The 24,653-nt window shown below is 41.8% G+C and overlaps 1 long non-coding RNA gene across 1 annotated transcript; it reads right to left on the bottom strand.

The window, feature by feature from the left end:
• Nucleotides 1-5,692: 5,692 nt before the first annotated feature.
• Nucleotides 5,693-23,946, bottom strand: LOC142072046 (uncharacterized). Its single transcript, XR_012668317.1, has 3 exons — nt 23,823-23,946; nt 13,619-13,886; nt 5,693-5,828 (listed from the first exon to the last, which is right to left on the bottom strand). It is a non-coding gene; the product is annotated as an uncharacterized LOC142072046 (long non-coding RNA).
• Between the last annotated feature and the right edge of the window lie 707 nt (nt 23,947-24,653).

The following is a 24,653-nucleotide window of genomic DNA, read 5'->3' as shown; positions in this document are numbered from 1 at the left end:
ACTTGGCCAATTGTTAGAGTCCTCCATCCAGTTATTGGACTCACCGTGTGTGTCCTGTACAGTACTGCTGCTGAGAATTGGACCCAGGCCCTTACAGTCTGTTATATAAGAACCCTGCCAAAAAAAGGTAAAAAGGAACTTCCTTCTGACCAAGACAGTAGACTTGTCTCAGCTGGAAGTTGATCTTCATCTACCTTCCAGCACTGTACTTCTTTATGTCTTCAATCTGTGTTAGAGGTCTTTATATAGAGCAATAGATATTGCTAAACCTTTCATTTTAGTAAAAACTGGATTGTATTTATGTCATCTGAATTTTAGGTCACCTGAAATGAGTTCAAATGAAAAGTAGCTGAGTCTAGTAAAGCTAAACTCTGGTTCTTATTTCAATGCAGCAGTCATAATACTGCATTTGGTAAATGAAAGCAATGGGATTTTTCTCATTCTCCACTGACAGCTGAATTCAAAGTGTGAGTTATCAAGGATAGTATTCAGATTTACCTTTATCCTTCATTGAATGGAATCTAGTTATGAATCATCTGGCAAAAATGCGTGGGGTAAAAGAACTAGTTTTTAATTATTCACAGAAAAAAATACCACAGTTGTATCACAGTATTCATTTTTTAGGATATGCACACACACACAATCGTTTTTCTGTAAACGTGAAGACTTACCTTTTACTGTAATCTATTTTAGATATTTCCAACACACCTGTCACTGTGATGTCTAAGCACTGAATATACAGATCACATCCTGCTCCCATGTCAAGTCAGTGGCAAAATTCCCACTGAGTTCATCTGAACAGGATTAGTTCCTATAGTAACATTAATATTGTCCAAAGGGACATCAGCTTTCCTGCAGAGTACAGCTCTGCAGGTTTCTTGTGTAAATCTGAGCATGTCATTCATGATGATCGGAAAACTCTACTCACAATGTTTCTGAAGTAAGTGGCATTGTCTGCACTGGAGAAGGATTATAAGTAAAAAATACATAAGTGGAGAAGCTGAGATGTGCACACCTAAAACATCTAATTCTGACTGAGAACCACTGGAGTCCGGGGCCCCCTGGGGAGCTTCAAACAGGCTTTAGGGTGTCTGCTAAGCAGGTGTTAGACTCACAGGGGCCCAGGGCAGAAACCTGAAGCCCTGCTGCATGGGGCTGAAGCCCGGGGCCCTGAGCCCCACCACCAGGGGCTGAAGCCAAAGCCTGAGCAACTTAGCTTTGTGGGGCTCCCTGTGGCATGGGGCACTGAGCAGTTGTCCTGGTTTCTATGCCCCAACGCTGGCCCTGGCTTTTATAATCAGAAAACCAGTTGCTGTGGCACAGGTGGGCTATGGAGTTTTTATAGCATGTTTGGAGGGGCCTCAAAAAGAAAAAGATTGAGAACTGATCTAATTAATGCATCCATATGACAAAGTATCCTGGCATTGCTGAGCTACTGTTTTGACACATTCCAGATAGTGGGTGGATACTCACAGTCAGAACTACAAAAACCAGTTGAAATACTGATCTTCATGAAAACTAATACCAAGCACCTTAAATTTAAAACTGTGACTACATGTTGTTAGCAGTTTTATTTAACAGTTTGTAAAAGAAGCTGTAATAATACCAAAATGTACATTTTTTTGGTTCACATTACAGATCAACAAATCTCTAATACAATTACAGTACTTTTATGAGACTGAATTTGAATTACTGCTTTTGTTTCTTGCTCAGTTGCACAGCTGCTGATACTGTGTTAAACCATGAAAATAATCCCATGAGAGTGTCAGGAAACTTCATTTTTCAGAGTAGCAGCTGTGTTAGTCTGTATCCGCAAAAAGAAAAGGAGTACTTTGGCACCTTAGAGACTAACACATTATCTGAGCATAAGCTTTCGTGAGCTACAGCTCACTTCATCTTGAGCTTATGCTCAAATAAATTTGTTAGTCTCTAAGGTGCCACAAGTCCTCTTTTTCTTTTTGAGGAAACTTCATGAATTTCAATTTGTGGTGTTTCCTTCATAGCAGCTGGTTGGGGCAGGGCATGCCTTCACTCATTTTTGGATGACCCAAAATTTGTGGGGAAGATACCTGAGTTTTTTTCACATAGGAGGTACCTAGACCTATGGCAGATTCTGTGTTCAATAGTGCAGTCTACACGCAGACATAGGATCAACCTTAATGTGGAATTTGGTTGATTGATATATGGGACAAAACAGAGACATTGACACTGACATGATATATGTATGATGTATGCAACGCATTGTTATATATTGGGGAGGAATATATATATTTCATTTGCTTTGACTGAGAGACAAGTATCTTTTGCAAAATGAATGAAAAATAGGTCCTCCATCTGTTCCACAGAGCTGATTCAGCTTTCAGTTATATCAGTATAAATCCAACAATGAAGCTACTCTGGACTGACACGAAATGACTTCAGTGGAATTACTGCAGATTTATACCTGTAGCTCAGGAAAGCTTTTGCTCAAATAAATTTGTTAGTCTCTAAGGTGCCACAAGTACTCCTTTTCTTTTTGCGAATACAGACTAACACTGCTGCTACTCTGAAACATACCAGTATAACTGAGACCAGGATCTGGCTTATATATTAAAAATCTCTCAGAAAGTGATGGAGTTGAGATCCTGTTGTTTTGTATGGAACTTTCATTCAACTTCCTGCCCCACTAATTTAACTCTATTAATACATAGATTCAGATTCTCAGCTAGTGTAAATCAACCTCAATTTACACCAGCTAAGAATCTGGCTCATAATATACAAATTTCCGAGATTTTAGAGGGATCTTTTATTTACTCATTCATGGGTAACAATATTGATTAAATATTTTAAAATGTGCACCTACTGCATCTGTTCCCAGTAGGAAAATGTTTTTGGTAACTCTGGTTTAAATAGGTAAAACTTAAAATGTCATCAGGAGTGGGAAATGGAATCTCATTCAATGACAGTTCATCAGTAGGTTGTAACCTTGAAGTTCTAAACCTAACGTTTATCATTGTGGGCTGCTTCCCCTGTCACACAGCTGTGTTCTGAAGATGTAGTCAGCTCTCTGCAGCAGCCACATTCAATTAGGAGTGGGCACTTCAAAAAATATGAAAGCAACATTTTTGTTTCAGGACGACCATATATTATCAAAAAATGCACCATTTATGGGATTACTAAAGAGGTTATAATTTCTGCTCAATTTTTATTTATGACATCACAGAACCTCTTGAAACAAAATTATAGCCTTGCATTTTCCCCAGAGGGAGCTCTTTGTTCTTCATATTGTAAATGATGGAATGTAAATCAATTTATCTGAATAATAATAAGCAAGAGTTTTTCAATGAAATCTCATGTCAGTTTTACAAAAGTGGAAGAAATACACAATGCTTTTTTTCCTCCCCAATATTTAAGGGTTGAGGGGTGGGTAGGAATGGTTTGGCAAATGACTAACATTTTCATTATTTAAATTATAATTTTATGATGCATAAAAGCTTGATTTTCACTTACATGAGGCTACTTTACACCTCTCTGGCAGTGCAAAAGGGCATTAAAGTAGGAGTAAACTATATTTACACCTAGTTTAAAGCCCTTTACGCTGTTAAATGTAAAGTGTAAAGAGGGCTAGTGTAAATGAGAATCAAGAGCTGAGATAGTTTAACAGTGAGTGTGAACAGTACATACCCAAATATGTTGCTCGAAACTCTAAAAATCAGGCCTTGTAAGGTAGAGGTGGGAAACCTTTTCTGTATCAGGGGCCATTGACCCACTGGAAAAATCAATGGTGGGCCACACACATTCAACTCACCTGCCCAGGGAGGTGCGGAGGCTTGGGGCTTCCCTCCCGTGGTGGGGAGAGCTGGCACACATGGCTCCAGCCCTGCAGTGCCAAGAAGCCCCAAGACATGGGGCTGGAGCAGCAAGTGCCGGCTCACCCCGCTGCCAGGGGGAAAGCCCCAAGTCTCAGAGCCGTGAGTGCTGGCTCACCCCACTGTGGGGGGAAGCCCCGAGTCTCAGCGACCCCCTTCTGTGGGTGAGTTGAACGTCTGTGGCTCAAGGGCCAGATGAAAATGAGCAAAGGGCTGGATCCAGCCTGTGGGCCATAGATTCCCCACCCCTATTGTAAAGGGTCTCAAACTGGGGGTCTCCAATACTGAAATCTTGGCCATGCACATCTGTGTGTGTGTATAGCACTGTACAGCTGTACTGTATATGTAAATGTCTGTGGGAACAAAGATTAACCTCTGTTCTCAAATAGGCTAACACTGCAAAACTGGTTTAGAGGTGTGGTCTAATGGTCTGAGTGCAGCCCTAGGAGGCAGGAACTCCTGAGTTCTAATCTCGTTTTTGACATTGACTTCCTTTGTGGCCTTGGACCACAAACTCTCTCCCTCAGTTTCTCCATGTGTCAAATGATGATGAGGATAACAACAGTTACCTGTTTCAGTGAGGTGGGCAGATTCATTAGCAAACATTTTTAAAATGCTTTGAAGATGAAAAGCACTAAGTATTATTATTATATCTTTACCAAAAGATGCTGTAAAGATGTAATTGTCCCAATCACACACATCAGGACTTTGCATTGCTTATGCTAAAGCTAGTTCAAAGCCAGAAGATTCATATTAAAAAAATATTTAAGAAAAAGACAGTCACGTCAAACTGACAACTTTCGCATTGACTCATGCAGATCTTGACTTTCGGAGACTCCTACCTTGGACTGTTTAAACACTTTCGATGTTTGTTCTCCCCTTCACGCAGAATTTATGCTGAGACTGATGGGACTTGGGTGCACGTGCCGAAGGGAGAACGGACTCCACATATTCTTGTAGCATTGAAAACAGAGGAGAAAAAAAGAAAATACACATGATTTATTGTGTATTCGATTATGAACAAACCTGTGCACATAAAGTACTTATTAACTCCTTGTCTTCAGCTGTGTGCTAGAAACAACGGCTCGTGCTCAAGCCTGAAAGATGCTGAGCATTCTCAACTTCCGACTCTCAGAATGCGGAGCTGAAGCTCCAGTATTTTCTTGGACTATTTGATTGACTCAATGGGAAGTCAGGGCACCCAGCACTGCACAGAATAAGGCACCAGGGTCAGGCTTAAATTCAATTTGAAATATCTTTTCAGATATAATAATTTTGTTAAGATGATGTTAAAAAAAAAGAAAAAGGCACAGAGTTGAAGCGTAGAAGTTTCTGGTTATCAGGGAATAAGGTACAGATTATCAAAGGGTGCGACGATCTGTTTAGGAACAGGTGGCGTAAGGAATACATAATCTGCAAGCTCCCCGATTGGGGGTAAAAGGTTGACGGGTCAAAGTACAGACATTGAGATATGGGGGTACATTGTTCATATAATGGCTATGTTCAGGTGTGGAGTATAATGAGTGGATACGGTGATGAGGATGGATTGACCCTCATTTGGTGAGATTTAACGTTCAGTGAGTTTATGGTTCCAGTTCATATGGTCCAATGGAAAAAGTCTCTCGGTCCCTTTCCCATAGTTGATGCACGATGTCGTTCCGGCTCACACCTCCTGGTACTGTTGGTGGCCAGTGATGTGTTTGATGTAGATGTCCCTGGACCATCGGATGGGTCAGATATGCTACATATGCATATGCTATGGCAAATTCTCAGGGGGCTGAGATAAGAAGCACACTCAAAATTTCATATGTCAAGATATAAAGATGAGGAAAACTCACCCTCCCACTTAAGACAGAGCTACTAATGTAGAAGATCACTAAATGTTACTAATAGCTTAATAGCTTGTAGCCTGGAAGCCAGAAAGGAAATATACTGGAAATGATCCTGTACTCCACCAGTCGCGGATAGGTAGCGGGAAAACTGAAACACAATGAGAGAATTATGTTTTCTTGTGTTGGCCACCATAGTAACTATGTCTGATTAAGAACAAGTAATAATATAGCACCTTTCACATTGAAGCACTGTGATATTACCTCGGGTACAATCTGGACTGTTGAACAGCTGAGTTCCCTCAGTTCTCCAGCCAGGGGTGCCTTTTAAACGGCTTCGCTGCTAGAACAACCTCGCCTGGTCTGCTCACACACACACAGCCTCCAGTATGTAAATCACCCCCAGCTACACTGTATGAGTGCTATGGCCAGCCACTCTTGAATTACACTGCAGAGTAACACCAGAAAACTCCTGGTGCCAGACTTTCTCTTAGAAATATTCATCTTGCCCTGCCCAGCCCTCTCGTGGACAACACAAGCTCATATCACTTTAGTAATAGAAAAAGATATGCACAAATCCTGTTATCTCAAATGGAGTTTCTCAAACACTTCAATCCAAGCACCCTGATTTAGATAACACAATAAAACAAGTTTATTAACTACAGAAAGAAACATTAAGTGATTACAAGTAATGAGTCATAAGAGTCAGAATTGGTTACAAGAAAACAAAAGTAAAACACAACTCAGATCTAACTTAACAAGCTAAGTGGATTCAAAGCAAAAGTCTCTCTCACCACATGCTTCAGCAGTCTGAGGGGATGTCTACACTGCCCATGTTACAGCGCAGCCGCGGCAGCGCATTACGTGGGCAGTGTGGTCACGCTTTATCCGCAGGGGAGAGCTCACCCGGTGATAAAATAACCCGCCCCGAATTGGGGGTGGTAGCTTTATTGCCGGGAGCACAGCTCCTGGTGAGAAGGCGCTGTCTATACTGGTGCCCTTCAGCGCTAAAACTTTTGTCACTCAGGGGGGTGTCTTGGGCAATAAACAAAAATTCACGGCCCTGTGACCTGTCCATGGCTTGTACTGTATACCCCCGACTAAATCTTTGCTGTTCTGGGGGGCTCTGGAGGGGCAGCTCCAGGGCACCCGCTGGTGCTGGGGGCGGGCTCCGGGGTGCCCGCTGGTGCTCAGGGAGGGGCAGCACGGGGGCTGCTGCTGGCAGGGGGTGGCCCTACTGGCCCAGGACCGCTGCCGCCACTGCCGGTGGGGGGCGGCCCTGCTGGCCTGGGACCACCGCGCCGCAGCTGGCAGGGGGTAGCCCAGGACCACCGCTGTTGAGGGGAGGGGGAGCAGTGCAGCTGGACCCGGGGCCACCTGAGCTGCTCGGGTGGCCCTGGGGTCAGTCATGCTAGCTGGCTGCAGAAGTCACGGAGGTCCTGGAAAGTCACTGAGTCCGTGACTTCCATGACCTCCATGACAGACTGGCAGCCTTAGTTATACGTGGTACCCGGTATGAGCACATCGACACTGGTAGAGTTTGCCAGTGTAGCTCTAGAGGTAGAATTATACCGGGACACCTTTTCTAGCGGAGACCTGGCCTGCTTTTTATCTCATTGCCTAACAATGTGCAGAGGCAGAAATATATTTCACTTTGTATTTCAGATCAACGTATAAGCCTGAGTCAGTCAAACCCCCATGGATCAATGTGCACAGAAAAAAATATATGTAAATGTATTTTTGTTAACCATTAAATTGTTCAAGTATCTTGTCCCTACATAGATCAGTGGGGTTGGAAAGAACCTATAGTGGATCCAAATATCTCATTCCCCAAAACTGTAATAAGTGATATAAGTATTCCTAAATCATCTGTACTATTACAAACTTCTAATGTATTAATCATCATAGTTTCCTGCACTAATTCTTTCTCAGACAGATTTAAGCAACAACTTAGGAAGCATCAAATCTCAATTGTGGGCCAGATCCTGAGGACTGGCCTTATTACGCTTGAGTAGCCCAGGGAGGGAGGGCTCCTTGATTCTAGGGTTGTTGGTCCTGAGGCATAATTTAGGATTATTCTCAGTTGCAACTGCCTCTAAGGGGCTGTTTTGACAACCAAGGGTTGCTGATGTATACAAACAATCGAATCACCCCCTTCCCCTTCATCCAAGGTATACAAGGGGAGTCCTCAGAAAGCTAGTCCAACTGGTGTTATGGCTGCTTTGTGCCATCTGAGCACAAACCCAAGCAGCGACAGTGGGACTGAGAAACTGGAGCCCACAGTCAGGGGTGATTCTGTCCACTAGCTTCTTAGGAGAAGGTTTGCCAAAAAGATGAGTTTTGCAGTTGTTCCACCGATTTTCTACTCTAGTTGTTAAAGCTTTTCTCAATATTTAGAGGAATGAATGCAGCATGGTTATTTGAGACTAGAATATAGTGTTTGCTATACTGGATCAGACCAGCAGGTCGAGAATCCTGTCCCTCAAAGATGCCAATACATGATGCTTCAGACAAAAAATCCGCAACGTAACTAGCTAATTGTACAACCTTCAACATTCCTTTCCCTATAAAATGTACTGGCTCAGTGTGATCAAGTCTCCCTCTCTCTCCAGTGGCTTCTCAAGAGAAGGGACCTTCCTCTAGTGGCATCAGCTGAGAGAGATCTCAGCTCAAGTAAAAGTAGTGTAGAGTCCTGTGTTTCTAAAGCCAGAGCTCCTGGGGTCTATCCCTGATGCTGCATGTGTATGGGTTAGCTACCAACTAATGAATCTGTGTGCAAGCAGCATGTGGATTCATCACACCACCTGTTCATAAAAGTGCTTATAATATGTACTAGAGCCAGATACAGTGTGGCCACGCTCCCTACACAGCTCTGCCACTGCTTCCTCAGGCCTGACCTGCAACATGCGTGTGCTTCCCATGGCTCGTTGTAACTTGTGTGGCGGATTTAGTTTTACACGCATTATGCAAAAATGAAAAGCGGAAGAGCTAGAGCAGTTCACGTTACTTTGCCATTGATTTGTTTTTAGTATTCTTGTGAAGGGGTTAATTGGACTCTGACAGAAGTTACTACAGTGGAACCTCAGAGTTACGAACACCAACATTACAAACTGACCGATCAACCACACACCTCATTTGGAACCAGAAGAACACAATCAGGCAACAGCAGAGACTGAAAAAAAAGAAGGCAAATAGAGTACAGTACTGTGTTAAACGTAAACGACCAAAACAAACAAAGGGAAAGTTTAAAAAAAAAAGATTTGACGAGGTAAGGAAACTGTTTCTGTGCTTGTTTCATTTAAATTAAGATGGATAAAAGCAACATTTTTCTTCTGTGAAGTTTCAAAGCTGTATTAAGTCAATGTTCAGTTGTAAACTTTTGAAAAAATAACAATAAAGTTTTGTTCAGAGTTAGAACATTTCAGAGTTGTAAACAACCTCCATTCCCGAGGTGTTTGTAACTTTGACATTCTATTGTATGTAACCCTTCTGCCAGGCTGAGCTGATAGCAGCAAGGGCTGGGTTCAGTACATAGGGGTTCCCTCTCAACAACACAATGCAAAACTGGCTCGAGCTCCCACCCAGTGACCTGGGAAAATTTTACACACACTCCTGGGTGCCTCAGAGAGGCAATACTTCCCCTCTCACAAGCACAGAGTCTTGGTGTAGCAGAAAATCTTTAACAACAGGAGGTAAACGACATCAGTATTAAATTGGGAAAACACCACAACTAGGGTTCATAAACCAAACCATGAGCAAAGACCCATCCCAGCAAATTGGGGCGTGTCCTTTCCCTTTGGTTCTTAAGTCCAGCAACCGAAAGTCCCAAAAGTCCAACAACCCAAAAGTCTCTATCTCTGGTCAGTGCCGTCCCAGAGTTCAAAAGTTTATCTGCAGAGTCTTACCTCCCAGCCTGGGTGAAAGTGGGGGTGTTAAGGGGCACCTTATGTTGTCCGAGGCCGACTGCCCCACCTCTCCGTGGAGTTCTACTGCAGCCTTCACCATGAGCCACTCTGCCAACTGCTCTGCTCCACTCTGCCAGGTGTCCCGTGAGCCACTCCAGCCATCCCACAAACTGCTCCGCCAGCCGCTCTGCTCCATCCCGCAAGCCGCTCCAGTCATCCCGCAAACTGCTCCGCTCTGCTTATCATCCCGCAAACTGCTCTGCTCTGCCAGTCGTCCCACAAATGGCTCTGCTCTGCCAGCCGCTCAGCAATATATCTTCAGGACCCCCCACTACTTAACACACCACTCAGCAATTTCAGCTCTTAGTAATTTTAGCTTGTAGTGGGGGAGCCTCAGTGCTGGTATACCATTGGCCCAATGTGAATTCAGCTCAACAGCCTATAACTAGAGTCCTAATGGAATCAAAATTAGCTCTGATATTCCACAGTAGAGAGAGAAGGCAGAACAACTGGTGTTTCAGACCCTCAAAAGGGCCCCAGATACCAATATCTATCTCTAGCCTCTCTCAATTCACTGGGTTTTGGAACCCATGCCCCTTGTCTAGCGAGTGCTACTTAGTTGATGGCGAGTCCCTCCGTCATAAAACAGTTCCACTGTCCTAGATTCACATAATCAGGGTAACAACATTTTATTCTTCCTGCCCCAATAATAGAGAAATTGGGGATCCCACAGCAGCCACAGTGACCCTTTGGGCTGCTGTGGGCTCATGCTAAGCGGGGTGGGTGTGCCTATGCAAACAAGATCAGCCCCTGAAGTTCTTTTCCACAACTTGCCACAATTCACCACCAGATGTCAGGGTAAAGCTCATCCTGACTCTGCTTACATGTAGATTAGTAACATGTAGCAGTAATTTTACTATATTCAGAATCCATTAGTCTTTTCCGTCCCTACTCAGATAGAACTCCCGTATGAGTTCAAAGATTTAGGGCTGGATTGGGACTTCAGGCATAGCCCTGAGAAAGAGCTGAACTACCCAGGAGTAGCCCTGAGCGGCACTGTGACTCAGAGACACCTCTGAGTCACCTTGCCTCTCCAGCTCCCCTCCTTGCTCTAGGGGGTGGTAATTGCCTGCTGGCCTGTAGCAGCTAATAATTACTACACCCCCATGCTACCCCACCCCCTATTGCATGCTGACGCAGTTCTGCTGGCCAGCAAGTAGTGAGATTGGGGCCAAGACTCCACCTATTCCCTGTCCCTGCCTGCTCGCTGCGGGCACAGTACCCCAATTTCTCCTGTGTGCCTAGAACCCTCTAGAGATTCTAACTCCCTTCTGGGGGGATGTCGTGCAAGTCACAGTCTAGCTCTTAATAAGGATTTCAGAATGGGGCCCATATACTTTATCTGAAAGGTAAATTTTTGTTGCCTTCTTTACACTGGCCTCTTCCAATATGAGAAATCAGACGTCTAGAACAGGAAGGTGAAAGCGTGATATGCAGCTTAAGGACCATTTAGTTGTTATTGTAAAATATTTTAAATGAGCTAAAGAGGCATTTAAAGGCATCTGCAACTTTAGCTGATGTCTTGGCTCCTTTATAGTATTGACACACGCTGGTTAACTAACTAGTGGAGACCAAATTTGTTTCTACCTTCATGGAAATAAAAAATGAACACGAACTCCCCAGCTTAGTAACTATCTATGAGAAGGTTTGGGGGAAAATGCTTGTAACAAATAAGTTAGATAGATACCAAATCTATCTGCCTAAGATACTTACCATAGCATCTGAGAGCCACATAGTATTTTTAATGTATTTTTCCTCAAAACACCCTTGTGTTGTCGGGAAGTGCTATAGCCTCATTTAATAAACGAGTAACTGAGGCACAAAAAGGCTAAGTGATTTGCCAAAAGTGACATAAGCAGTCTGTGTCAGAATAGGTACTTAATTCAGGTCTCTTAAATCCCAGGTTAGTCCTAACCACTGGACTATCCTTCCTCTACACAAAAAACAAGTAAAAAATATATCTGCAAAGCTAAAAAGGCTTATAAAAATACAGAGAACCTGACTCCAGTGGTATGTAGAAGACTTGAAGGTGGCTTCTGGAAGAATGTTAGATATGGATGTACAGATGAATTTATTTTACGATTTATTTATTTATTTGTAATAGTTGCGAGAGAAAATGACTATTTTGCTACCTTGCTAATTTTGACTCTGGTGCCTGTTGTCAGACTATTGGCTATTTCCACTTTATTGACTAGTCTGTATTTAGTCTATGACAGGCAATTCTGCATATTATTTAGCATGTATTGTAAGAAAACAAAAAATAAAAAAGCAGTCTCAAGTCTCTTGTACTTCTAACTTTTCTGCAAAGACAGGTTGCACAGGTGAACATACTTTCCTGATCCTCAACATTTTATTTAGACTAGATAAAAAAAGCAGCAACTCATACTTTTTGTTCTAAATAATGCGGAAAAGGGTGTTGCTAGGGCCAAAATTAGAAATGTGCTAAATAACACAGAGGAATTCTGACAGTCACAATCAGGAGCACTGTTAAAATACCTCGAGCATTGTCTCTGGTACAGACAGCCTCCTTCCACAAAAAGAAACAAGTGGATTTTGGTAGCAGTTGGTCAAAGATTCTGTCATGTCATCAAAGACAAGGAAGGAAAGTTTATATAGCCTTTCCCAGGAGTTTCTTTGGGCATAGTCTGCACTGTATCCATTGATGGAAAAAAGTGAGGTGTGTCCCAATGTTCTGTACCACACAGGCACCAGAAACTAATCATGATCACCAAATCCTAGAAGACAATCCTTATTCAATGCTCAAGCGAAAGACCAACCTCCAACCTCATGAAAGTCACGAGCGCTATTATTCCTTCCTAATCCCCAATCTGGAGATGAATGTAATCATTTGAATTTGAGAAACACAATAATTAGAGAGACACTTTCAGTTTAATAATCAAACTTCTCTCTGAAAATATTTGAGGCCAATTTACCCAAAAAGTGATGGTTTGGCCCTTCATCTGTTATTATTACAAACCCTGAGTGTAGATAGGCAAAACTGCTATTTTTATTTATATTATGATAGTGGCTACAGGCTCAAACCTAGATCAGGGCCCCCTGGCACTAGGTTTCATATACACAATTAAGGCCCCAAAGAGTTTATAATCTAAATAAATAAAGCATGGGAGGGGACACTGAGGCACAGAGCAAAGCAATTTGCCTAAGGTCACTCAGCAGCTTAGTGAAATATATGGGAATAGAACCCACATCTCCTGACTCCCAGTCCAATGCCCAGTCTACTGGACCACACTGCAATTTATACCTGTATAGTTTACGCTAGTTTCAAGCAGAGTTTAATTGCATAGGTGCAAATTACAATTCACAGTGCTTTTACATGGGCTTACCCTGATGCAACTAAAGTAACAGCTGAAACCCCCAGTGTAGAGCTCTGTTAATTAACTTTGTTATAAAATTTGTTAACTTTGACCCAGGAAAGCACTAAGTTCATGCATAACATTATCCAGTGCACAATTTGGACCACTGAACAGCTGTGTCCCCTCAACTCTCCAACATGGGGTGCCTTTTACACAGCTTCACTGTGAGAGTAACCACTCCTGGTCTGCTCATACATGGCCTCTAGCATGTAAATTACTCCCAGCTGAGTTATAAAAGCCACTCCTGAATTATAGTACAGAGTGACACCACAACTTCCCAGTGTCAGAAATGTGCACCTTGTACTGCCCACTACCCTCCTGGACAATACAAGCATAGAAAGTCCCTCATTTCATTAATAGAATATGATATTCACAAATCCTGTTATCTCAAATGAAGTTTCCTAAACACTTCAATCCAAACACATACTTGTTAAGATAAAACAATAAAACAAGTTTATTAACTACAGAAAGATAGATTGTAAGTAATTACAAATAATGAGGCATAAAAGTCAGAATTGGTTATAAAGAAATAAAAGGTAAAACACAAACTTATACCTAACTTAACAAGCTGAGTGAATTTAAAGCAAAAAAGTTTCTCTCACCATATGATTACAGCAGTCTGGTTGGATTCCTCTGAGCCAGGACACCTCCCCCAGCTCAGTGATGATTCCTTTGTCTTTCAAGTGTTGATGCTGTGAGTAGAGATGAGGGGAGAAAGGTGATTTGTGTCGTCTGTTCTTCATTTTTATATCTTTTCCTCCTCTTTGAGAATCATTTCCAGTTGGGATTCAGGAGACAGCAGGTCTGGGAAATGGGAACTTCCAGCTATTTCTTTGCCAACATGTCAATTTCTCGCTCAGACCCTTTTTCCTGCCAAAAAATGACTGCTTAATCTGGTGACAGTCCATTTTGATTATGCTGACATCTAGCTGAGGTGATGGCTAACCTTCTGTCTCTGGGGAACTGGTTTGAAACTGTTTCCCTAGACTTGGAACAAGTCTTATACAGCAGAATTTTATAACTTTACATACAGTATTGCCTCACATATTTTACCAGGACAATAATGTTCAGCAGATTGTGATCTTTCAAATGGTACTTCACAAGGCATACTTTGTACAAAATTTATCATAGTCTTGTAAAAAGGGTGAACATAAGAGTACAGACTGTCACAACATGTTTAAGTCTTATAGATTTAAGAGAATTTTCAGACAATATCTGGAACTAGAGAGAAAGTAACACACACCTCTGACCTTCTCCAAGTTTAATCAGTGGCACTGTGACTAGAATGGGGATAGTGTGTAAAAACACATTTAAAGTGAAGTGTTTAGCAGGTTCTATAAGTTAACACTGAGCAACAGCCATTTCTCTTAAAAATGATCACTTTCTGTTCTCTAGTTTAATGAGACTAAATTTGTTCAGGAACATTCTTGATTGCAGTATGATCTGTTTAATTTTTTTCTCTATAGACTACAATATTTGCAGGCCAGGGAATTCTGTACAACTGGTTTGTCTTGTTACTAACATGCATAATCAAAATCATTTGGGTTTAACAAGCTGCAGCTTTCTGTCAAGAGCTATTATATGTGTAAAAAGCCTGCAGCCAGAAAGGAGCTTTATATATCTTGTAGTCCCGGTCATAAAGAAAACCACAGAACTAAAGGAAACACTGTATTGTGGATGCATGTTGTGAGTACACTCGGGGTCTCTGCACCAGGTCTGTGGTTTGATTTTGTGGCACAGAAAGAGAAGTACAGTTTGTGAGGTTATGGCAGATAAATAGCATTTTTTGGCATGGCTAGAACAGGATACACCATAATTCATGGATTTAGCCAAGAACTGAAAGGCAAAATCACTGGGCAAAGAGATTCTGACATTCTTAAGGGGGAAAAAATCTATTATTTGCTGAAAGGAAAAAGGTCTAGGGTTTTTTTTTTTCATAAGCTTTCTCCACCTCATTTAGAAAGTACAAACAAATCTTCCCTTTAGTGTGTTTCCTAAAAGGCCATTTTTCTGCAGGTACATAGGTGAGGTGTACTATCACTCACTATCATAGTGGGATAGACTGCATGCCCAATGACTCATCAGTTTTTGGAAGGAAATTTGAGTGGGTGAAAAAAAAAAAAAGGTGGCCAACTAACATAGGAATTAAAAGTTGATGTGTGGGCAGATTTGTAGGGCAAAATCCTGCCCTATGATGCACAAGCTAATGACCTGGCTCTTTGTCTACTGTTGTTATGAAGTGGGTGGCAAAAGTGGATGGGATGATCACACACAGATCTCTCTAAAAAAATTCTAGAGAGGAATTTCAAAAGCACTCAGCAAACACCTATTGACTTCATGGGAGCAGAGCAAGGCCAACCCGAAGCATTTCTGCAAATCTGACCACAATTTAATGTGGTCATTTCTTCACTTTAAGTGTTTGTAACTTTAATGTTCTTTTAATGTTTTTATACATATATATGAAACATAGCAAGATGATAACTACTGAAAAAAGACTAGAATGTCCAGCTACCACATACAGATTTATGCTTGTTTATGCCTATTGTGTGTCTTTAGTTGCTATTCTTCTATTAGAGAAATTGTATTTCCTTGCTGAAATTCAATAACAGGAAAATAAAAATGCAAAATATCCCCAAACACCACCAGAAAATGTTTTTCTGCTGTAGTATTTCCAGTAATCCATTGCTTATCTGCTCTACTGCCCTGGGACAAAATAAGAAAATTAGGAGACAAAACAAAAATCGAGATGCCTTGGGACCTGTATGGTCATGTATGATCACCCACTATTCTATTATCCTTAAAAAAATTCCCTAGGAGGTACCTAAGTAGAAGTGGGATGTGTGTGTGTATAAATAACATAATTTATACTTAATGCTTCTATAGGGTCTTGTAATTGGAGGATTGTAAGGATGGACTTGCTTATTCTCTATTGCCTTGCACTTTAATTATGTAGGCTCTGATCAGCAAAGCACTTAAGCATGTGTAGTCCCCCAGTAGTCAAAGGAATATTCATTTGCTTGAAGTTAAACCAGTGCTTAAGTGTGTTGCTGGATCAGATCCTCTTGTGTCAAGTCAATGTAAAACACTCCCAATCAGAATTCTCCACCCATTTCCCCCAGTGGAAGCATTTGACATCTGCTTTGCACAGGTACAAATGGCTAAACAAGGTTCAAGGCACCAGTCACAGCTAGAGTTTCAACCTTAATTCTCATTTCTTACTTTTAGCTGTTTTAAACCACCATCTAAAGATGCAGCTCTAACCTTTGTACAGGGGGAAAAAAAAAAAAAAAGAGTGACTTGAAAAAGCGCATGTATCTCTTGGCTTCAGAAGGGCAGCCTCTCTCATTATTCTCTTGCTACACATCTTATGCCCTTTCTTCCTCATTCCTTTGCTCTTTTTTCTCCTATGTTCTTCTTCTCACCCTCTCATCTATTGTTTCTGTATTGTTCCCTAGCTTGTGAGTGTTTCTCCTCCCCTCAATCCCTGCCTAAGTCTGTTTTCCTAACCCACCAGACTCACCTTTCATAAAGCTTTTGTTTGGGCTTCTGAAATGAACATAGAAAAGCCAGGAAATTCAGATTTAAAGCTGACCTTCATCTTGCATGTAATTTATGTCACTGTGCTTTTTCATGCTCACAACATGGTGAGTTATGGACATATGGCCTAATACAAGAAATCAGGGGACCTACACCAGTTGGGCCCGGAGTGTTAAGTTGAACTACATATTTCCTGTCTTCTGTCACTTTGTGTCACAAGCTTCACATTATTTAATTGGAAGTTTTGGTAAGTTACTTTTCTCTATAAAACCATGCAGACCAGTGTGAGAATGATCCAGGTGTACTCTGTCTTTTACAAAAGCAGATATCTATTTGGCAGCTTTTCAGCAAAGGAGCTTACCCAACAAGATTTGACCGGCCCTTCTGCACCTGGGGAACTGTTTTTTGTTATACACACAGCTGTCTTTTCTCTGACTGGTCTTAAGAAATCAGTCTGATACCCCATTTGAAAATACTGTCCTTGTAGTCACTTAAAAGCAACATTATGCCAAATGGAACAAGTGGCTGCTATTTAGATTGCTGGGTGGCTGATCAATATTCACTGATAAAAGTTTGTACAATTAACCATGTGGGAAATTAAGCATAAAATAATATATTAATAAAAGTACAAGAAAATTATAAGTTTTTGCTTGTTTCCAATTGCCAAGAGCATGGGAAATAAAAATTCCAGTATTTCCTTAAAAGAACAGTTGGATCAATTTGGCTCATCATTTACTTTTTTTTTTTTTTAAAACAAACTCTTATTTAAGCCAAGACCAACAGAAATGCTTCCCTGACATTTTAAAAAATAATTTCAGGGAAACAGATCCTTGTTCAATATTTAAGAAACGGCAACCTGTTTGGAGGCTCTTTCCAGTCAGATACTTATGTCCGTCTAAGGAGTGTGAAGATATAGCAAAACACCAAAAGTATTCAACTCTCTAGCTGATTATTACATGATCAGTAAAGACAAACAGGTTATTATTGCTATTTTAGAACAATTGTTCAATGAAAAGGATCATCTTAGACATGAAACTTTTTTTGCCAGTCAAGTTTTAAGATGCGTATGTGGGCAAAACAGCTGGTTATAGACTAGCATGAACCTAATAACTCTAGGTATCTATTTATAATGCAGGATCTGAGAGCCTAACAACTTTTTAATGGCAGCTGCATTTTTAGGAAGTGAAAAAATTATGTTGCACTAAATTTTCTACATCCTGTATCGTGTGTATTTTTTTTTATGAATGTGAAAAAATTACTTTATTTTCTAGAGATAGTGGTAGTCACACAATGGATTTTTTTCACATTGTATTATAAACCTGCGCATGTATACATGTGTATTCCAGTACATAACACATTGATCTACCACAAGCTCTTTGTTTAAGTTGTGATTTTCAAAGGCTTTGTATGTGCATTCTGGGATGTGGGGGACACATTCCTCAACTGGAAGTTATGAACCTTTGTGAACACTTCCTTTCCGAGATGTCTAAGGCCTGGTCTACACTACAGACTATTTTTTCCACAAGGTTGTATTCAGTGCATAGGATGGAAGTGCTCTGGGGATAAATCAGATTTCTGCAATGTAGCCTCATCTGTTGGAAGGGGTGTAGTGAGTGAGACAGGAAGAGAAAGGACAGTCTTCATGGTTGAGGCAGCTGAATGCTGCCCTGGAGAACTGCATTCTCATCCTGCCTATGCCACAGAGTTCCTACGCAATGTGGGGTGAGTCACTTAAACCAAAAACTTTTCACGGATGGTTACTACGGCCAGGTAAAATCCACTAAGGGACTTAGATGTTGCAATGCTGAGCATCATGGCACCTAACATTAGGTTTCCAGAAAATCAGAGAAGCAACATTGTGGTCCATAAAGGCACCTAATTCAGCTTTGTGGATTGCAGTGTTGTCCCTGGGAGTGGAAGACTCTGGGTCCAGATCCCCTGCTCCAGTCACTCTTTATTTTATCCACAGTGGAACAGCTTAAATAGGACAAGTGGAGAGAGCCCCCACAACAGAATATCTCATAGCTCAGTGGTTCAAGCACTCTTCTGAGAGGTGGGAGACCTCTGCTCAAATCTGGCAAAGTGGGGTGGGGGTGGGGATTGTACCCAGGTCTCCCACATCTCAGGCAAGTGCTGTAACCCTGGGACTAAAAGCTATAAGGGAGGCACCTCTTCTTCGGCCTGCCAGATTTTGAATGGGACCCAATCCAGTAGGCAGCTTCTGAGCATGCTGACTGGATCAAGCCCCACACGCAATTTAGGCAGCTGTACATCTATATTTCCCAGTTTGAGAATTGCTGTGGGGCTTAGGTAGGAGATAGGTGGTCGGCTGCCTAGAGGGAGGCAGCAGTGTGCATGCTCATAGGCTGAAAGTTAGGTACCAAGGGAACTTTTACCCTGCCAAGTAAGCGTATGTGCCTACTGGGCTTGGTGGGAGTTTTGCGCATCGCAGTGGAACCAAAACTGGGATTTAAGCACCCAAGTGAGACGTAAGTGCTTAAGGAGGGGGACATGGATCAGTGTTCATGTTGCACTCCCCATCAGCCCAGGCTGGGGAAACTAATGCTCAACCATGGACCAAATTTGGTGATGAATCCTGGTCATGTGCCACCTAAGGCACATTGCGCATATGCTAAGAAGGGCCTACGGCTGGGGTTTAGGTACCTAAGTACCTCTGAGGATCTAGGCCTAACTTCCTCATATTCTGAGTGCCTGACTGGAGACCCTGGGGTCTGTATTTGCTGAAGGGCTGAGCGCTCACAACTGCAACTGAAGCCTGTGGGAGCTCTGCTCTAACATATAAAATGCTCTTTAATGCTAAATACTCTAAAAAATCTGGGTGCCTGACTGGAGACCTCTGGTGTCTCCACATGGGCACTCAAAATTAGTGGATGCTTTTGACCTTAATCTCTCTAGGCAGGAGTTCCCCCTCTATAAAATGGGGGGTAATAATATCCCCTCATTTCACAGGGGTATTGGGAAAATGAACTAATGTTTGTGACACACTCAGATACTGTAATGATGAGTGTTGTAGAAAAGCTCATGATTAATTTTGTCTTCAGAGTAGAGTTGAATAGTGCACAGTAAATAAGGCCTAGGGCAATACATAGAACAATGAGGAGAAAACAAAACACTGAATAGCTGCTCATTACATGAGCAGTACCCATCCTATGGCATATAATTTAAGACTATCAATGCACACACACAAAGGGGTTGAATTAAGATTGCACAGGCGACCTTAATTCTGGCACTTCCTAACTTCTGAGTGCCTGATTTTAGAACCTTAACCGTGTTCTTTTTAATATAGTTTTGTTTTGTTGTAATTTCATAGGTTTTAAAAAAAGCAAACTAAACACCCAAATTCCATCAGGTGGGATCATATTGACAACCAAATGGTTCATCAGCAAAATCTTTAGATCCATTGCAAAGACCTTTGCCACCTGAACTAACAAAGTAACTGATAGCAGTAGTAGGTTGTCATCCTCTATGTGGTCTGGTACTAGAAGTGGATGAGACACATTTTGCCATTGGATTTCCCAGATATTTGCTGACAGCTGAGGAATGGTTTGACTCAGGAATCATGGTTTCCATTCCAGGCTCTGGAGGGGAGTGTTCTCTAGTGATCATGGACCCTTCTGTCAGTTCCCCCACGACTTTACCTTCTTCTCAATCCCCTTCAACCTGTCCCTGCCCCAATTCTGTCTCTTTATCTCCTGGCTCCTCATCCAAGTCCCAGTCTGCTTACCCAGCCAGTTCTCCCCACATATCCTGGCTCATCAGCTCTGTCTCCCCTCCCCCGACACCAGTGGTTTCCCCATCTCCCCTTGGCTTCTCATTCTATCTCAGTCTCCACCCCTATCCATTTCGCACCCTCATTTCCAGTTTTAATCTCTTCTTAGCTATCTCCCAGACCCCTCAGCCACTCCCGCACATCTCTCAGTCCCAGTTCCCTGCCCCCACACCAACCTCCAGTCCCAGTCTCCCTCTTACCTCCCCCAGGTTCCTTGTCCCAATCTACTTCCTTCTCTCCTTCCCCCCCAGACCAACTATTGTCCCCTCTGCATTTCATTCAGGCAGCTTCCTCCTCCAAGCTTCCTGAGTATTAGCAGGGAAAGCAATAGGAGCTGAGAAGAGACAGTCTCCCTGTTTGCAGTTCCTTTGCCTGGTCACCATCCAGCCTGCAGCTACAGTTGTAGGGGAAAGTCCTGGTCGGCCCCCTGGCCTGGATCATGCTCAGTTCTCACAGACTCTTTGGGGAATTTAACTGCTAAGCTCTAGCAAGTCTCTACTGAGCATGTACGAACTGCATTTTTTGAAAAGCTTATAATTTGGCCAAATTTGGTTGGATTTTCACAGGGATGGCGAAAGGTATCTCCCTGCCACAAAAGGCCACCTGCTAAATTTCAAGTCTCTGCTCCAAAGCATGGGAGCACTATGGGGATCAGAAACACTGGGATGTGTGCTCTGCTGAAATGCCCTTTACTGTACTACGGAGTGATGTGTTTTGTACTGGTGTGCTTCACGAAGTGAGCCCATCACAGCCTTTAGGTAGATGTACCCAATTAAAAGACTACACTAACTCAGTAAACTGTTAAATCTTCTAGCTGACGTTGAGGGTTGAGGAAGACTGAGCCAAAAGACCACCTCAGGCCATAGCCCTTGTAGTTATACGGGCCCTTCAGCATATCCTGCAGGGCAGTAGACTCAGGCTCCTTCACACCAATGTGGAGAGCAAATTCCAGAGTCAAGGGCCCTTCAATGAGAAGGTTCTGCCACCAGCCCCAAGATATTTAGAATTGAAGGGCTTCTACCTCAAAACCCCAGATTCCAACTGTTGAGACAGAACACGAGTGGAGGGCTAAACCAAAATAGCCAAGACCAGAACCATAGATGGCTTGATTGAACAACATTTGAATTTCACAGACTGGGAACCAGTCAGAGACAGAAACAGACTGGGAACCAGTACATGCTAGAAATCACAGGCATAATGGGCTCCATACAAGAAAGGCCACTCAGTGCACAGGCGCTGTAGTCCTGGGGAAGAAGACTGCAGTAATTAATTCAGTATGGAGGTGACAAAACATGGCAAACAGTGGTGATGGCTGCATCTGATAGAAAAAGATGCAATTTCCTTGACAAGTGTAGATTTAAAAAAAAAACATATTTGACTACTTTTTCATTTGGGATTCACTGCATGTTAAAGGCTTTTACTGCAATAGAGAAATTAGGATGAAAACAATAGAGAAATTAGGATGAAAATTTCATTCTACATTTTCAATTATTATATATGCCAGATGCCATGACAGTAGATATTCTCACATGAAGAATTTTTACCCAGAGTTAAGGACAGATTAAAATGAGTACAAAGAAATCTGGGAAGTATAAAACAAAGCAGCATACTGCCTGCAAAAAATTAAGTTCTAAGCCATCTGTAGCTGGCAATTATGTCTATTCCTGCCAGACAGATTTCTTTAACATACATTTTGGTTATAATTACTGTTTCATTTGGAAGATATGGGACAATGCCTTACTCACACTTTCATTAGTCTAAACAATGAAGAGTCCTTGTGGCACCTTAGAGACTAAAAATTTATTTGGGCATAAGCTTTCGTGGGCTATAACCCTCTTCATCAGATGCATGGAGTGGAAAATACAGTAGCAGGTATAAATACACAGCACATGAACAGATGGGAGTTGCCTTACCAAGTAGGAAGTCAGTCTAATGAGACAATTAAATTAACAGTAGGATACCAAGGGAGGAAAAATTACTTTTGAAGTGGTAATGAGAGTGGCCCATTTCGAACAGTTGACAAGAAGGTCTGAGTAACAGTAGGGGGAAATTAGTATGGGGGAAATTAGGTTTTGTAATGACCCAACCACTTCCAGTCTTTATTCAGGCCTAATTTGATGGTGGCAGAGGGGCATTGCTGGCACATGATGATATATATCAAATTGGTAGATATATAGATGTGCTGGCCATCATGTGCCAGCAATGCTCCTCTGCCATGTACATTGGCCAAACCGGACAGACATTCTCTGTGCAAAAGAATAAATGGATGTAAATCTGACATCAGGAATTATAATATACAAAAACCAGTAGGAGAACACTTCAATCTCCCTGGTCACTCAATAACAGGCCTAAAAGTGGCAATTCTTCAACAAAAAAACTTCAAAAAGAGACTCCAACATGAAACTGCAGAACTGGAATTAATTTGCAAACTGGACACCATCAAGTGCCAATGCCAAATGTAAAGCAGAGCAATCTCAGGACTGCTTTACTTTACTTTACGTTGGCTGCCCAGGGTTCCCAAGGGGCTGTTCCAATAGCCAGGCATTGTAGAACATAGCGCGACCCTGGCCATACTTCATTTCCTCCAAGGAATCCCTAGTTTGCCAGATCCACCAGGTTTATTAATGTTTAGCACTGCCAGAGCAGCACAAAGTGGCTGAAGAGTGCACCATCTGAGCGTCTGGGCCAAGGTATTGAAAACAACAAACAAGATTTTATTGATTTGCATAAAAGACACTTTTAGCATAGAACAGCTAATGGCTTGCAAATAAGTTGTGACAAGTTTCCAAAATTCAAATAGGTAAGTCTCTCCAAAATGCTGACAGTATTGTTAAAAGCTCATGCTATAACCTCTCATTTTAGCAGTGACGTGCTGTCTGTATATGCAAGGCATGCATTGTACGTCCTGCATGCCTGACTAGCTGTGTGTTATTCAACTGGCATACCATGGGACAATTCTGTCTAGCCCCCTTGGGAGACACCATTTTGTGTACAGCATGACCTCACATGTACTGTATGTGGGAGGTCACACAGCATGAAGGATGCCATTTTGGACCTATGGCATGCAAGTGAGTTATTGCATGTCTTACTAGAATTGTCACAGCATGCCCCAAGTCTTAGTTAAATTCAAATATATGTATTGTCTCTTTGCTAGTATTTGAAGCGTCTTACTTGTTCTAAGCAATATTGATGATTTCTTTGATAGTTATTGCTGCTGCAGTTCATATATAATATAAAAGCATCAGTAATTGCATTTATCAGTCAAATCAAGTTTAATAACCTGGAACCACCTAAATCCTATCCCATGTTCATAGTAGATTTACATGTCTATTGCTATAGAGATAGATATATACTTATCACCATGTAATATGTAACAGCTGGAAAATATAGTAACAATTATAGCGAAGGTACCTAAGCATTTCCGTTATAAAAACCCCATTTTTCAATGGGGGTTTATTATGACTTTCTCAAACTTTTACCTTTCTGGCTGACGTTTTCCAGATGGGATCTTTGGCCAAGGGTGAAGGTTCTAGGAAAGTATGATCAAATGTAGTTCAGCAAGTACTGAGAACATCAAAAAATCTTGCAAATCTTTTTGGATAACTCCTGGGCTTCCATGTCTGGGAAAGAAAGATGAAAATTGGCAAAGCTCCCCACTTTATCCCTGTGAAAATCCAGTTTTGATTGTACATGGCACATGGATGGTAATTTTTAAAAATAATAATAACCCTTCTTTTATTAACGATCTCTCCAATTCTAACAATAGCCATGTGACTTGAGCTAGAAAACAAAGTCTAGTTCCTTACCAGCCCTCCTCCTGTCTCAGAGAGCTGTATAACACCAGCATACTAGAAGAAGAGGGCTGTAGCATGCATCAGAAATTACATATTCTACTAAAAATGTGAGTGGAGTTTGGAATTCCAATGTACCCTCCATTGCAAGCCCCCCTTCTCAGGCTCCTACCTTCCCTCTTCCCCTTTACACCACTCATTCACATTTACTGCTTCTTTCAAAGAAGCCACTATTTTAGCAAAGAACACCACTGGCTATGATTTTAAGCTCTCTGCTTTGATGTGCAAGCTATATGCTTTACATCTGCATTACAATTAGTGTATATGCATGATCAGATTACACAGGTCAATGGACACGTAAGCAGTTTCCTAGCTGTTGTTACTGTGTTTTGTTTTGTCACGAAGCGTACAGATTACATGCATCTGCTGCAAATCTTTACTGGAAAACAAATAATTACAATTAGAGATGGCTTTGATCTGAAAGACTAGAGCCAGCTCCTCCCTCCCCAGACTTCGGGG

This window comes from Caretta caretta, chromosome 5 (assembly GCF_965140235.1).
Source record: "Caretta caretta isolate rCarCar2 chromosome 5, rCarCar1.hap1, whole genome shotgun sequence".
In the NCBI taxonomy this organism is placed as follows: Eukaryota; Metazoa; Chordata; order Testudines; family Cheloniidae; genus Caretta; species Caretta caretta.
The sequence above is the reverse complement of the archived record's forward strand: the minus strand, read 5'-3'. Positions and strand labels throughout refer to the sequence as shown.